General features: G+C 35.5%; 1 protein-coding gene across 1 annotated transcript in view; it reads left to right on the forward strand.

Moving 5' to 3' along the window:
• Nucleotides 1-12,851, forward strand: part of PCDH7 (protocadherin 7) — a 280,361-nt gene that overhangs the window by 191,257 nt on the left and 76,253 nt on the right. The gene's annotated exons all lie outside the window — the stretch shown is intronic.

Genomic DNA, 12,851 nt, shown 5'->3' on the forward strand with positions numbered 1-12,851 from the left:
TGTTAATATTACATCTTTTCTTATGTTATAGCATTTATTTCACTTAAGATGGATATATTTTTATTTATACATTTCTAGTTTAATATCAGTGCAATGCAAGATAACATCATGTCATCTCTGGCTCAGTGGTGAGAACTCCATCCTGGTTCTGCTGACACATTCTGGCCATAGATATGGGAGTAACTATCAAAGGACCCGTCACCACTGCCTTTCAGGCCTTGTATTTTCAATGTACAGAGGTGCTTCAAATTACAGAAGCTCAGAAATTAAGGGTAAGAAATTGAAATACAGCGTGTTTCTCATCAGATCATCTTCTGATATTGTTTGTCTGAAAAAAAAAAAAAAGCAGATAGAACGCAGCAGAATTAACACAACTAAAAATTAAATTTTGAATTTCAGTAGAGAGCTAAAAAAAAAATAATTAGCACACCAATTGGCAGAGTTGTACACAATGGGTCTATAAGAATAACTTTGTGATGTTTATTACAGTGTACACAAACTGGTCATCGTAAGGGCATGACGGGGTCCCTTTGGCATTTACTTTTATTTTGAAATTAGAAATGCATGAGTACTACCTGATAATCTTGTTTTTTCCTTAAATACCTATTTGATTATAAAGTATCTGGCATTTATTTGAAATAAAATTTCCCACCATAATAACACTGAAATACTACTATACTAGTAGATCAGATTCAAAGAAGCAGGGAATTTCTGCTTCTGAAAGGTTTTTAGAGATTAGTGCTAATTTAACCAATATATAGTTATGTATATAAATTATATCCTAGTTTCCTAGAAGTCTAGAGTAATGTTTGTGTGGCAGCCTTGTCCATAACATTAATCCAAAAATATTAATTTAAAGTTGTTCCTGCAGTTTATAAAGCAGGTTTCTGTTGATAACTCCATTTCCTACAACAGTTATATTTCTGTATTCAATTTTTTTCCCTTTATACTTAAGCTCCACATGACCTAACCAGTTCTTGTTGCTCTGATTATCACGTTTATGTCCAAAACTAGGTTCCTTACACTGAAATAATAATTTAAGCTTAGGTGAAAATGTGAGCTCTTTCATATTTCTCTTCTGAATCGTTGCATAAATGCAGAGTTATAGGCTGGCTTTTGACTGCACTGACATGCCAACAGTTTAATGACACCAAAACCAGAACAAAATATATTGGTGTGAAGTAAAGATAGATGTGGCCAAAAGCGGTCTTGTTCATGACAACGAATGCGTTGACTTTTTTTCTTTCAGTTCTTATGTCCTATATAGAAAACTTAGACTTTTCTTTTGATGTATTATTTGCTGGGCTACCTCTTTGAGAGGTTTCTCCAACAATGGAATTTAGCCTCTAGTGCCAGAGAGTTGAACATGTTATGGTTCAACAAAGTTCTAACAAGAGTATTGGTTGGGTTTTGTCTTGTTCAGGCAACTTCATCTCCCTTTTAGAAAAGTTTTCTGTAAGTTTTCCAAAACCTTTTGCTTTCTGAGATGTTCCTTTGTCCTTTAAAGGAAACTTCTGTGCAAGTACAATAGTAGCCAGTTGTCTCACTGGAAGGGTCTTTTTTGTTTGTGGCCTTTTTTTTTTTTTTTTTAAAGATCCAACATGGTCAGGAAAGCATGAAAACATATTTTTAACTATAATTAAACCAACTTTTAATTCCAGTAGAATTATACTGCTGAGTTTACGTGTTTTATGTAGTCTTGGAATAGATCAGGAATGCTACAGGAATGTTACAGGCAGAAAAATGTGTTTAGCACTCAAGCGTCATTTACCTTCTCTGGGAAAGGCTCTTCAAGCTCTAGACAATGGTGTTTTCAGTGCAGTTGTTTCAGCTGCACCTACTTCATTTTCCCTTGACGAACTAGTAGTGTTAGAGACACTAGTCAAAAGTAACCCTCTCACTTCTGAGAACTGATGGATGCCAATTGTGTTTGTCTTTAGCACCGACTCACAGAGTGAGGAAATTATTCTTTTTATTGCCTTGATTTCATTTCTGTAGGCTAAGCACCACTGGTAAGTTTTTTAAACTTGCATTGAATTTTTTTCTAAGCTAATGGAATGTGGGTCTTACTTCCAGTTAACTTAAAGTTGCTGATATCCATTGGCTTAACTTTTAGCTGGCTTACATTTAAAAGAAAAGAAAACAATAAGCCAACTCCCAACAAGCAAGCAAAACAAACCCACAAAACCCACCATATTTGAACAGAACTAGCTAGTTTCTTCAAAAGTTGAATCAAAAACAATTTGTGAGAAGTGGTTTTGGGGGGTTTTTTGGTTGGTTTGATAGTTTGGGGTGTTTTTTCAAAGCCTGCTAAGACATGATTCCATCTGTTGAATGGAAAACAAACTATTTGTGTATTGTATAAACACTGTATTCCTGATACTAATGTGTGAGATCTTCAGCGGGGCAAAATTCTTCTATTACCCTGTCCTTTGTTTTCCCTTGCTGTAATCAAATTCAGTGTGTAAACTCCGTGTGGCATATGCATTATTATTATTATCATTATCTATTTTCTAACTTCATCTTGTGTTGACTTGAGATTCCAGCCTGACAGGGAAAAACATTGGCTCATTTTGTAAGTTTGGAACTAAAAAGAAAGACTGGTAGCAGACTCTATCGTATGAGCTCTCTAAAGGGTCAGAGCTGTGGGTTTGCTTATTACAATTCCTTTTGTTTACACCAGTGTTTTGGAATGCAGGCAAATGTGGTATAAAAAACAGTCAACAATGAATTTTAGGAAAATGTTGGAAGAAGTTGAGAAGGAAAAAAAGGTTTTGCATAGCAGTTTAATAGAAAAAAAAGGGTTATATTATATTTAAAAGAAAAAAAAAAAGATAAGTTTAAGGAGTCTAAATTCTATCTAAACATCAGTCGTAAAAATTGTTAGGTAGTTTTTTCATTATTGTGTACCTGTAAAAAGCTATTTTTTGCGGTTCCCTGAACTTTTTATATGGTGCATTGCCATCAGGATTAATTTCAGATATAAAATATAGCAGAGTGCTATTTGTATAAAAAACTTTTCCAGCAACTGAGCCTTGCATGTGATCAGCCTGGGGACAAAGTCCAAATGCTAAGTCTTTATACCGGTCTTGGTTCATTGCCATATAATTGATGGAGGTGCTTCTGTTTCTAGATATTAATATCAAGAGTTGAATCTTATTTTTTAAAAAAAAAAAGAAAAGAAAAGAAAAAGTTTGTCTTGTCTGACTTTCTCCATTCCAATTTCTTTTCCCCCTCTCTCATGACCTGGCACTGCTCCACTATCTTTGACCTTATTCACTGCTTGGGTTTTAAACTGTGTGGTAATTCTCAGTAAATAAACTGGCTCAGTTTTTCTAATCTTGCCTGCACAGGCTGGCAGAGCTTTTTGCCTCCTGATCTGTCCAGTTACCTTCTGTTGTGCCTGTTTATATATACTGAAAAAAAAAATAGTGTATTAATGCTTTTAATCCTTGTCTTCTCACAAGTCTCTCGAAGTCTTCGTCTCTTTTTTTATTTTTATTTTTTATTTTTTTTTCCCCAAGTATATTCAGCTATTCTATCTCAGTTTTATTCAGTCTTGAATCCCCCAGAGCCTGCTGCTGGAATAGGTTTCTGACACGCAGATATTGAACTGGTCTAACACATAATTCTCCTATCATCAGTCTGGGGAACACTTTGAAGTTCCCTGGCATTCATTTAGGAAAATAATGAGCAAAATTGATAATATTTAATAATTTCTTTATTAATAAATGTTTTGCACCCAGATGATAACTGTTTCTACTGCCTAAGATAACAAACATGTTTTGATAGGCCCTTTCTGTTTATTCAAGTGATTCCTGGAAGAGCAGCATAACAGCATGATTTTCATAAAGTTGAGGCCCAAGGTCAATCCACTGTTTTTATATGCACAGTTACTGCAGTAAAAACATGCTAATTGAAGAAATTTTTGCACTGATAGATATCAGATATACATCATCAATTTTTTTTAATGGTTTGTGCAAATACATGAAAACTTTTAGCTTTCACATCGTGAAAATGAGACCCAAAATATCTGAACTGTGATATTAACTGAAAGAGTTGTATAATTCTGTCTCATCGAGCACAGTTCCGACCCACAACAATTTTCAGACAATAACTTCTTGTCTTACAGCACAGGTAGCGCTTCTGTCCCGTGTGATACAACCCATTTCTCAAAAAGTATCTGAAAGCTGGAGACTAAAGCATACAAATGTGTATCAATATAATGCACAGAGGGAGAAAGGCATGATAAATGCATTCACCTGTATTGTAGTCAATAATTCATTTATGATGAGCTTCACTCCAAACTGCATCTAATATAGGTCACTTAAAAAAGCCTCTCTTGAGAACTATTCCTGAATAGTTCAGTGACGATGATGAAGCCGTATTTATGTCAAGGGAGAGTTTAAACCTGAAATTTTAAGCAGAGTTCGGGATCAGGTGCATCCAGGCTGCATGTGCATTTGGTAGTTACAGATTTCAAAAGTGCTCGTGAGTTATTGTTGGGTGACATCTCTGCCAGACTCTATCCTGACGGGTAAAGAATGTCTTAATCCTCGATACTGTGTGCACTTGTAGAAGTCTGTTTAGGCCAACAGGTGTTTTTTTACTTTGATGATAAGAATATATGAATATTTTAGAAATCATTGTGGTCATAGCAATGAGAAAGCAATACAACCATATCTATCTGTATTAACCTCTATAATATTATATATACGGAAATGTGCAAGTAAAGAAGGAACCCTTGGGAGTAGAGAGGAAACATCTGAAAAATACTTTGCGGTTGAAGAAAATCTTAAAGTAACTTTTCAACCATGAAGCAAGCCATGTTAATGGACCAGTACGTCAATTGAAATGACAGTTTTCCATTATTGAGCTCAATTACTACATGATTATATACCAGTGTACGTGTAAAGATACATTGACAAATATTCTGCATGAGCAATTAATCAGCAGTACGATAGGAGCAATATTTTGTTGAAAGATAGTGTCATTTTTAACTGATATTCTGTGATTCGACATGCCACTTTAAACTTTCTCTTGGAATTTTTTTCTTTGCTGTTTTTTTCCTCCTCCCCCCCCCCCTCCCTCCACTTTGGAGAGAATGTTTGCATTCTTCAGCGCTGGGTGGAGAGGATATGAAGATATGAGTTATGGCCTTCCTTATGTGTTTTAACTGGAAGCAGGCATGTTTCCTGGTCTCTCAATTGAACTTAGTATGCCAATTAGGACACACCTGCACTGGAAACAGATAAAAAGAATTAAGAAAGTAACGTTGGATTGCATTTCTTCACAGACTTTGTGCAGAGCATCATCTTTAATCCTCCCTCACCACCTTTTGCTAGGTAGAATCTAGCCCTAATTAGTTCTGTATCTAGCCATACTATATGAGAGAAGTAAAATGAGCCAAACAGTGAGACACCTTGTAGAATAAGTCATTCCTAAACCATAAGAAAAGGGAGTGGAGGCTCTCCTTTTTAGGTAAAAAGGCTTGGATAAAAATTATGTATTATGGGGAAGTTATACTGGAAAATGCTGGAAGCAGTAGGAAAAAGGAGCTTTGTCAAAGCAAGTATGTAACACATATCCTGCAGTTCATCTATTCATCATTGATCCTCTACTTTTGTGTAGCTTGAGCTGCTTCTGATGGAGTGGTGGTGGGAGGGTGGGCTAAGGTTAATGGTTTCCCTTCTTATAGCCAGTTCCGGTTACTCTGTTTACCACCAAATATTGTAAGTCCTTCCAAAGACTGAGCAAAGTGTTTTTCTGCCCCTTCCCTCTCTAGGGTGAGACATGTGCACATGTGATATTGGTTATAGCTACATTAAACTATGGTGTTTACTTGTACATTAGAACTATAATCCCGTGGTAGTTAAAGGGAGCTGGAGCGTCCATCAGGTCATATGGAAATGGACTGGATATTTTAGGGACTGTAGCTTTTACCAGCAGTGCCCATGTGATTTTCTTCTGGGTTTTTATTTTGCTGCTTCCAAGCAAACAGCAGTTGCAGTAAAATGAGAAAAGGTGGACAGAACCGCTACTGTTAGTAAGGCAAGCTTGAATATATATGTTTTTCCCTCCTTTTGCCACCACTCTGAAATAAAGGGAAAAATAATGCTTCGAGGATCTTCTGTGTGTGACATTGACATCTACAGTATGCTTAAGTGTTTTACAGCAGCCAAATTACGAACTGCAGTTCACCCAGGGAACAGTCTGATTTCCCCACCCCCATACTTGAACTGGAAGTGGAAGGGAAGCTTTCTATGACTTTTTTATACTTTTGTTTTAGGTTAATTCTATTCATGTTGTCACCTCATTTGCATGAAGAACAGTTTTCCCTGAATCTACCAGTTGCATGGGAAAATAGATATTATTCATACGAGTGGAGCTTAAAGCTCCTGAGACTGAAAAATGTTTCTGTGCAACAAATAATACTTAACACGAGCACTTGAAGTCAATGGGAATTGGGAGTACTATGCTCCATTTAGAATGTGAATAGTGTTTCACAGGACAAGGACCTCATTTCATTCGTACCCACCAGAAGAAAGAAAAATAGTTTGTATATCTTCATCTGCCATAGTCTGACAGACCTCAGCTGAGCTTTGGAAATTTTTTTACTGCTTCATTATGATGGAGGGTGGAGCTATTAAAAACGAAACTCTTGTAATTTAAAAATGTCTTCTCTCCTCCAACTCCATGGTTTGTATTTTACTTATTTGTTTAGAATGGGAAATGACTTTGCCATCACTTTTCAGCATCCATTTGGAAGTGTTTTAGATTTGGAGAAATATTCAGCCATGACTTTTTTTTTTTCTCTTTGACGTACTCAAATAAATAGAGCAATGAAAAGAGATTAAAAAAAAATTTGAGTTTTCTTGTTTTGTTTTGAGAGTTCTACTTCCTGTTACCTGCTTGAGATTTCTTTGGATAAATAAACCAATTTATATCAGACTTTAGAATGTAAATTATTCCTGTAGCAAAGAGAGTAATGTTTGACTAAAAAAAAATATATATGATTGTTTAAAAGCAGAAATAACTGTTGCTGCTGCTCAACTAATTGGAGTGAGAAGTTTGCCTTTTTATGTATCCTGAAGTATTACAATTTATGAATATTATTGGAAATATTTTTATTTTTGCAATAGTGCGTAAAGACAAATTCTGATCAGATCTGCATTTTATTTCAGAAATCAATGGAAATACTAATCAGTAGTATTTCTTGTAACATGATACATGATATATAGTCCTTGCTCGTGATGAATTATTATGTCGCTTGGTAATATATCATTCAGTGAAGCTATTTGGGGCTGGAAGTATCGGAAGATGAGTTTAAGTGAAATTGTGATGAGAGGAGAGGCTGTAAACTCCCAAGCTGTGGTCACCTGATGGATTGCATGGTTGGCTGGCTCACAGGTATGCAGACTGAAGGAGAAAGTTGTTAGCTATGACACGCGCTTTATTTTTCTGTTGGCTTTGGAGTATTTAGAGGAAAAAGTCAAAGTACAAAGAAGCAACCGGGGACTACGTGAATTTTCAGCACTGTTATAAGAAAGAAGGAGAAGGAAAGGTTGTAGCCACTTTAGTTTCTGTTTTTATTCTGCTCCCTCATGTACCCAGTAAAAAATTAAAGTTGCAATATCTTAATCTAACAATTTCTTAAATCTAGATAGAAAACTGAAAAAACAACATTAATTATATATGTATACACATGTTTCTGTATGTTAATGCCATATTTTCCATTAATAATGTGGTATCAGAAGTGAGTGTGAGCAACTGAACTCTCTTTTTCAAAGAAAGAGCCTATAGTACTATGATTGGATATTTTATGCTCATTCTGTGTGTGACTATTGAGTTACCTTTGTGTCAGATTACGCCAGCTGCACATAAAGACTAATCGGTTTTATTCAGAACTCTTTGTATGCTTCTCAAAGGGAGTAACTTTTCTTCTGCTTGCTGGTTGTGTGTCTCACTTTTAGCAAATCAGAATCATAGAATCATAGAATGGTTTGGGTTGGAAGGGATCTTAAAGATCATCCAGTTCCAACCCCCTGCCATGGGCAGGGACACCTCCCACTAGATCAGGTTGATCAAAGCCCCATCCAGCCTGGCCTTGATGCTATCAGAATATAGTATCTCCCCAGAACTCTTTTGTTTGTTTGTTTGTTTTTTAAGTAAATGTGTATCTATAAAAGTTAGCTTTATTCATGTTCACGTCTTATGAGACAGTGCTGAGGAAAAGCTTTGCTTTGTTTTGTTAATATTGCTCAGCCAAAATGGCAAAACCTGATCTTAAAACCAACTTAGGGAGCAATAATATTTTTACATCATTGTGTAAAAAAACCACAACAAAACCACCCTTTTTAAATGATAAATCTCCATATGTCTTTCGATTTGAAAATGATGCTATGATAAGTAAACATTTTTGTCAGGGGAATACATGGCAACATAAAGGTTGAAGATTCTTCAAGTCTGCTTATTTAAAATCTTACTAAAAAATCTGTGAAGGCCTCTAGTAAGAACATATTATTCTTCCAGGGCAATAGCTATGATAAAGTAATGTGGATTACCTAATTTTTTAAAGAATTACAGTCTATATAGAACAAGAAACCTCTTGATAAAGTCTCTGCAAGAGTAATCCTGAGATGAAGAGGTTAAATATAATTAAATGAAGTGAGGTACTTGCTCGTTTACAATAATATAGAATTACACTGCAATGTTCATAAAATGTTTTTGTTTCCAAATCTCATTTGAGCACTAACAATAAACAAATGTATTTCACCAACACTTTTGCAAGACTTCCAAACCAGGCTTTTTTTTGAGATTTGGAATGAAAACAAACTGAAAATCTCTGTGAAGGAAATGCATCATGGCTTTCTTTCATGTATCAAAGCATTATGTTTGTTTTCCCCTTTTGTAAAAATTTTATTCAAAAAAGGTGATGTTGTGATATACGAAAAGGGTTACAGAGCAATGAAAAGTTTAACAATAAACATTGAAACAAGAAACAGATGGCTTAAGTCTTTTTCCTCAGAAAAAAATATAGCATATTCTAACCTGTGAAATTTCTCATTTTAACTTTTCCAAATGAAATCCAAATGAATTGACCTCACAATTCCAACAAATACTAATAAGTATTTATTATTGCTTCTCTTATGTAAGATTTGCCTAATCATTAACTTATGTATCTGGTAGTTTGTTGCTAATATTCCTGGTTTGTAGTATATCATACAGCAATGTTATATGCTCTGCTTTCCCAAGCATCCTAGAAAAGGGCCTGGATTTAGAGAAGGGACAGGGTGTGACCCGTGTGAGTTTATTACTATCCTCATTAACAACAAAAAAAAATACCCAAGGACAGCAAACTGGAAGTGATATTTGCTGTGTTCAGTACAGTAAACCCCCACAGATCCTAGTGAGGTCAATGAAGATAATGTCAGAGTAAATTAGCCTAAGGATTTGTCAGTCTTAGCTGGGATTGATATAACTGGTGACTTACTGCTATTTCTGTAAAACAACAAAAAATGCTTAGTTATTGGTGTCACATAACAAGGATTACCACTCTGCTGCAGTGTTTGAATTGTCTTTGAGAAATGGTGTGAAACGCTGTTTCATAAAACTTATCACACAAGTAGGAAGAAATCATACATTTTAATTGTATTGCTTGGGTGAACTGCAGTTTTTTAGGACTAACACGGCCTTCATGCTTAATCTGTGTAGCCCTTATTGTATTGATTTATTTTTAAATTTTATTTTTTCAGAGAGAAAGGTTAGTGCTTTTGCCTAGGAGACCTGAATCCCAGTCCCTGTTTCAATGAATACTTGATTTAAAATTTATAAAAAAAAAAAAATCTATCTTTGATCCTTATGTTCCCAGGAAAGAGTCCAAATAAGTCTTAAAGCCAGGGCATAGGTTAATTCCCCTGTTTTCCCTAACGATTTTACGCTCCCTGGAAAGCAGAGAGGTGTGAGCAGAGAGATTATGTCTCAGACTTCGTAACTCGGTGAGAGCACTCTTGAAGTTTAGAAGTGTGGATCTGGGTATCCTTGGACAGGGAAGGATTTTGGTAATCTTCAGCCTGAACTGCATGTCTAGCAATTTAATAGACAGATGAAAAGGACAGTGTTTTTGTGACACTTCATCCTCAATCCCAAATCCTGAAGGCAGAAAATAGGAAGAGTTTATGTACCTCTATGCTCAAAATTATCTGTGTTCAGGCTGTGGCTAGAGACAGTCATTGAAGCTGCTACAAAACAGTATTAGTAGCAATTTAGGTAAAAAATTACTCTTAATATCAAATCATATTCTTAAACATTAGATTTACTCTACAAGTGATTAGCAAAGTCCATTTAGTCCTTTCATGTCTTATGGGTTTGCTTTCTCTTGAAAGAATTTAAAGTATCTTAGGTAGAAAATAATGCATTATACAAACTAAGTGGACATGAGATAATGAGAATCTTAAGGAATGTCATCAAGCTTGATGGGAATGATGACTCAAAAAAACTATCTGACTATAGAGGTGAATCTGTGTAACCTGAATTTTTAAGTTCAGTGGATTATAACAGTGATAGACAGTGATAGACATTGTTTCTGTACTTGGATTATTTTAAAAGTTTCTTTTCGTGGATAGTCTTGTTGATGGAAAATTTTTGTTGATATATTTCCATTTTGTTTTATGGATTAATAGGAGATAAGCAGTACATGTATGTGGTTACTTTGGGAGAAGAGAATGGCTTTAATTACTGTCATTAAATAACGTGACATTTACAAGATTTCTGTCCTCATACCTTTGTCTGACTGAAGCTTTGTTTTTTATTTCAAGGGGAATGTGTTTCCACAAATCTCAGTCAGTGAGTTTTACTTGACTGGTATTCTGCAGTCATCTCTGTACAGCTCTGCTGTCTCCTTGACAGCAGGACTTGCATGGATTGCATCAGAAGCGTCTTCTAATCAAGTTACCATCTCTACAGTTACGCAGAAGATCTTGACTAACTAAAATCTTGTCTCAAGATTACAGAGGGGAAATAATCCATGAGCTGCAAAAATGAACTAGATAGCGTTCATAGAACCTCTGTGCTTTTAATTACTTTTCAATTGCTCTTTCCAAGATTTGTTGGGGGGGAGTAAAACTTTATTAATAGCTAAAATTCATATACAGTACTAAAAGAAAATGATTAAGAAATTCTAAGTTATAGCTTTGATTTATTTCTGTAGGTGAAAAATGTATATGACTTTTTAAGTATTCTATCAGATAATCTCCTTCTAAACTTAATTTCTGTGAAATTATTTGAAAATTTTATGGCAATAAATCTTACTCTGTTATTGGCAGAGTAGGTATTGTACTGAAGTATTTTAAGCTACATTTCTATAATTCCTTATGGAATGAGGAAAACCTGCAGGAAAAGGATCATAACATTAGCTTTGAACTTGCTTTTACAGTGACAAATTAATGGAGAAATTGGTGTTTTAGTGTCGTCTTTTGCAGGGGTGGAGGGAGAACATTTTCTCATGCTAGAGCAGCATCATCAGATTTTTTTCTTCTTAAGCAGTGCATCTAAATGACGTCTAAACAACCTAAAATACAGTCCTATGTGATACTTAAAACAAATGAGAAGTACTGCAGCAGGAAAAGTTGCATGTTACTTTTTAAGATAGCATTCTGGTGGAATATCAGATATGTTTGAAGATTGTTTATTAAGAAAACACATGCTTTTTGTACATCAGGGAATGCTGTTTTACCCCATAGGAACTGCTTTTCTGTTTCTACCAAGTTCTACTGGAGGAGTAGCTGTAGTCAGCTTCTGATCCATTGGGGCGTGAACAATCTTCGTAGCAGATTAGGTATTGTAGTTCACTGACCACAACTGTCACCCAAAGGAAATTGTTAAACACAGTGTAAATACTTGGTGTGCTCTCCATATAGCTGAGTGATTCTTAATTTCTGTACGTACGCTTAGTTTGTATGAAGAGTAAAGTACTTTTTTTTTTTTTTAAAAAAAGCGAGTTTTCACACAGTGGGGATGGTGGTTAAAGTCTTGTCAGACGTGTTTGGGGCTGTACTTTGACTGAAAGGCTTCCTGGTGATTGTGAATTCTGAGCAACACTGCAAATGCAGTACATGTATGTATTTGAATAACTTTTGTACCAAGTCCTTAGGGCTACTTTTAATTCTTTACACTGAGATTTAAGAAGTTATATCCAGATACAGTCACACTGTATCAGCTACATCTGCTAAGCATATTTAGTTGTTTTCGCCCCCAGTAATCTGAAGAAAACCTCACTGACTTCATTCCATATGTCTATTGTTACTCATGCTTCCTGGGTAACCACAGGAATTGAATAAAGAGAATCAGAGAAACTCAAGAATAGCTGCAGCAATTCTGATCTCATTTTAAAATGATTTTGCAATTACCGCTGAAGAATAAGTCATTCAGCACTATTGGTTTTCTACTGCTGTGAGACACTCTGATGCTGTTGTTTTGATGTGAGTTTGGATTGTTCATGCAGTGCTGGAGTGCTCAGAGGAGTCACTGAAGCTGTGATAGGGAGAGCCCTGAAGTATTGGCATGACTGAGATCATAGCACCCTTTCTAGATCATGCTTTTCATGATAATTGCGAACCACGGTCACTTTGGAGTTGATGGTGCCGGTCTACTTTCTTCTGGGAAGAATAAATATAACAGACTGTTTTGGAAGAGGATATGAATGTATATAAAGTATTTGTTTTTAAAAATGAGGGGGGATCTGATCGATGCTCATAAATACCTAAAGGGTGGGTGCCAAGAGGATGGGGCCAGTCTTCTTTCAGTGGTGCCCAGTGACAGGACAAGAGGTAACGGGCACAAACTTGAACACA

Source organism: Numenius arquata, chromosome 5, assembly GCF_964106895.1.
Source record: "Numenius arquata chromosome 5, bNumArq3.hap1.1, whole genome shotgun sequence".
NCBI classification, from domain to species: Eukaryota; Metazoa; Chordata; class Aves; order Charadriiformes; family Scolopacidae; genus Numenius; species Numenius arquata.